We start from the raw sequence: 4,558 nt of genomic DNA, 5'->3' as shown, positions 1-4,558 counted from the left end.
TTTTTTTAACCATTTTTAACTTTTCACCCATGAGTAGACTGTTTCCTGAACGGTTAGAATCATAGATTCTTCTGACATATAGCTGAAATCTGATTTTGTATAAACCTCCTAGAGAAAAACATACATGGACAGTAGGACTCTTGTCAGTGAAACTTGTTCTCATGGACATGAGGAAACTATCAAGAGCAAATGGTTTTGGCAGTATAGCTGCAAATTTATCGCAACAAATGAAAAAGGCATGCTGATCTCTATTAGCTAAGAACTATTGCTTTGGCAGTAGTGATATTTATATACAAAAATACTAAGCAGCATTAGCCTACAGGACTTTACTACTCAGCAAGAGATAATACTAGATGTCATCACAGCTCCACTTAGTAAATGAGTTGAAAATAATAATATTTAATTTGTTTAGATAATATTTGATCATTAATTCAACTTCTGGTGACATAAGACCATATCAATCTTAAAAAAAAAAATAAAGCATATTTGTCCATAGAAATAACAGATGTGTGATAGAATCAACAGCTGTTCATACACGGTCAGAACCAACTTAGTTATATTAAGGAAGGCTTTTAACAGAATATTAAGTTAGAAATATCATACTATATTATGTGGAGCTCAGACATACAGTGACCATAGGAAAATATGTTATGCACACTGTGTAGAGAGTATCATACTTGTCTCATACTTGTACTCACGAAAATTTGCAGATAAACTACCTTCATTCTGATCTGCATTTAGGAAATGTAATGTGCAGCTCAGATTTGTCAAGAAGCCTCGAGTGTGGATACAGCTGTGGGCAGAACTGCCATGACTACCTGCACCTACCAAACCCATTTTTGCATTAGATAGTATGTTAAATCCTATTTTATGTTAAGTCCCAATATAGTCACTTATTGCAGTAAATGGAAATAATCACTTTACAAAGCACACTAGTTGTTTTTAATGGGTTCCATTCATGTCAGTCTTTGAAAAAACAGTATATATAATTATGTGTATATACATGCTTTTTTCTCTTTTTCTTCTTTATGTGAAAAACACTGCACATTTTTTCCTGTGAGTTAGTAAATATTGTTCTTTCAGAAGACTAGTTTGCTTAAAAAGATCAGAAACAATAAAGCACAAACTCAGAAAATTTAGATTTTTTTCAATCTTTTTTTTAAATTGAGGTTAGGTTAATTACCATCGTTTATAGAATTCACAAAAAAACCTCAAGAAAGACTGAGATCATAGTGTGGTTATATTCTTCAATAATTGTTTTAGAATAAGACTTGGAATGAGAAGGACAGACAACATTCAAGAAGATCTATAACGTGGAGTGTGTTCTCGATAAACTTGATAGGATTTCTAGTGAGTATGAGGCTTCTCTGTGCTTTCTGAGGGTTAGATGATCTGCACAGTCAGAATCAATACATATTCTATTCCCTTCTCATTCCTTACTTCTTCTTTTCTCACTTTCTATTTCACTGTTTGCCTTACAGCTCTTTCATCAGTGAGCTCCCTCAATATCAAATAATAGCTAAATCTTCTGCTAATACAAATAGTCTTCTTTGTCTTCAGTGGAATTATGCTAATTTTTACCATCTGAAGATGTGGATCTCTTTTTATTACCCGATTTATTTTATATCCCTCTTTCATATTTGCAAATAATTCCTCCACTAACATTTTTTTTATTAAGGAGAAAATCACTTCTACATCAGGAACCTCATTTCCCTGTTGTTACAGTGTTAACAAGACAATAGAGAAAATCACAATTAAGCAATGTTGGTTAATACATTTTACTGAGCACAGATCTTTTGGCTTTTTTTTTTTTTGTGTATTCTTATTGTTTGCCTGATTGTTTTTCTTCCCTGGAGTTCTCTCTGTATTTTGGTAAAATAAAGTGAGAAGAAAGGAGTACTTTTAAGACTTACTTTAAAATTTTATTTCAATTTGGTTAGTAGAGTATTATAAAAAACTCGATGATCATTTCACCTAATGAGACATCCCAGACTTCTGTCTGAATACACTGCTTAATTTCAAGAAAACATGCATTAGTTTTTAACTTGTTTTGAAAGGAAGATGATACGTTTTTTGATCATTTCTTAATGTACTTTATTTCTATGACAGGAAGATTGTTATATTTGAATAGTTCTAGGGTTTTTTTCCTCCTTTGTTGGGAAAGATGGTTACTAGTCAATCTTTTAGTGAGATCTTTCAGTGAGATGGAGAAAAGGAAGCAGAGAGGGAGGTGCTGTCCCTTCATCTCTGGTAACTGATATCAGAATACATGAGAACAGTGCAAAGCTATGCTAGACTGGACCTTAGGAATGTCATTACTGCAAGGGTGGTCTAACACTGAAACATGCTTCCTAGTGAGATGTTTGATTCCCTGTGCCTGTGTGTGTTCCCTGTGTGTGTCAGTGCTCAAGAGACATTTGGACAATACCTTCATTAAGATACTTCAACTTTTGATTAGCCCTGAAGACTTCAGACAAATGGACTCCATGATCTCTGTAGGTCTCTTCCAACTGAACTATTTTATTTTGTACTTTCTGATGAAAATAAAACCAAGAAAAAGAACATTATAATTTGACTTTTAATGTTATGCTTTTAAACACACACACTCACACAAATATACACATATTCACTCTCCCAGGTCAAATTATTTAGGGAATCTAGATTATTTTTCATCCAGCTTTTCCTCAATCTTTGTACTGTTGTTTTGTTTTGCCTTGTTTTTAAATTAAATATTCCCATTTTTATACAACATAGAATTCACAGAGGAATTGAAAAAAGCTCAAAGCCCATTCACTCTACTGCAAGACTGTTCAAATCCAATCTTTTCAGTACTCCAAACAACCCAGAGAAAAAGAAACAAGCTGGTCTGCATCGCAGTTAATGAAATATCTTGCTATTGAGCATACTTTCTGGTGGAGACTTGACTTTCTGATATTATCACAAGGAGAGTTGGTATTTTGTTTATCATGAGACTACTACTTGCATTAGAAAAGAATGTTTGAAAATAATTATTTCATTAGAAAGATTAAACAGTGTCTTTGAAAAAATTCTCAGGGATATTTCATATTACTAAAATAATGTAGGAACATGGGTGCATTCTGAGCACCATTCTAAGCTCTAGATGGGCCAAATGATGACACAGTCTAGCATTTTGATATCCATGTTCACTTTGTTGATCTAATTATAAACCATCTAAGTGAACTATATTTTGTTGCTGAGAGCATTTAAGATAGCCACTTATTTTCTCCTCCGAAGTCTGAAATGTAACTAAAAATATGAGGGCGTTTGTTAAGACCAATATAATGAAAGGAAATGACTTGTTTTAAATACCTTCTTCCATTCCATGGAGGATATCCAGTATGATCAGTGATCCCTTTCATTTGGAAAATTAGGAAATGATAAGGATGGAGAGGAATTATTCATTTGGTATCTAGCATACCTAAAGCAGAATTCTTATGCTTCGTAGTTCCTAGGAATTGAGATTAGCTAGCCAACCTTACTGAGGGCTGGAAATAAAAGGACCCAAAAAGATGTTCAGAAAAAAAATTATCAAACAAACAAACAAACAAAAAACAACAACAAAAAAAACAACAAAAAACACAGTTATAAAATACTCAATCCAAACAAGAAAACCTGATGCCTTCTAAAATAACAAATTCTGTCATTCTGTATGGTAAAGATATCAGATTCCAAATACTGTCACTAATTTAAATAATTTTCAAAGTAGGAAATGAATAGACTAGTTCTTGTATGCCACTCAAATACAGTTCTCTAAAACTGAATCAGTTAAATGTGACTGCAGTACAACCGTGAAACCTCTGGAAGGAATAGCATATATTCTAATTTTTACTTTCTAGGCTTTTGCTTGTTTGTTTATTTGTTTTTAATTTCACTCTGACAGCATCTTTATGTGCTTTTTGTACACAAGTTGTTTTGAAACATTTCTTTTACAAATGCGTACAATGTGTCTTCTCAGAGCTTTTCAGGTAGTGGAGAATTTCAATAATTTGAAATAAGTTACTTATGATAAAATATGTAGCATCAAATTCACTTATCAGAACTACAGTTCAGATCATAAGTAATGTAAAAGTAAATGGATAAAAACTTTCAAAGTAACTTCTTCATCTTAAATTTGGAAATTTGTGAAGCTGTCACAAATTCTCTAGAAGGAAGAATTTTGTCACCTGTCAGGGAAATAGCAGTAATAAAGAGAAAAGATTAAAGAATTCTTTTGGCAAACCTCAGTAGACAGAAGGAAGCTGGAAGAGTTGGAAAATCACCTTTACTGTTGTTTGTTTGTTTGTTTTCCTAAGTTTTTTTTTTTTTAAAAAAAGGGAAAAGGCTCAAAAGAGTTAAGTGGAAAAATCCATGCTTTACTTTGGATATATTAGCTTTGGAAGGCAGAGACAGTTCCAGCTTAGTTGAAATGATACAGGACTGATAAAAGTTAAGCTGTGACCAAGTAGACAAGGCAGTAAAAAGAGTGTTTACGTTTTGTCAGTAATAACATAAGTTATAGATAGTATATTTGCAGGAAGGAGTAGAAACTCCAATCGAG

Source organism: Meleagris gallopavo, chromosome 2 (assembly GCF_000146605.3).
Source record: "Meleagris gallopavo isolate NT-WF06-2002-E0010 breed Aviagen turkey brand Nicholas breeding stock chromosome 2, Turkey_5.1, whole genome shotgun sequence".
Classification (NCBI taxonomy): domain Eukaryota; kingdom Metazoa; phylum Chordata; class Aves; order Galliformes; family Phasianidae; genus Meleagris; species Meleagris gallopavo.
This window is presented reverse-complemented; position numbering follows the sequence as displayed.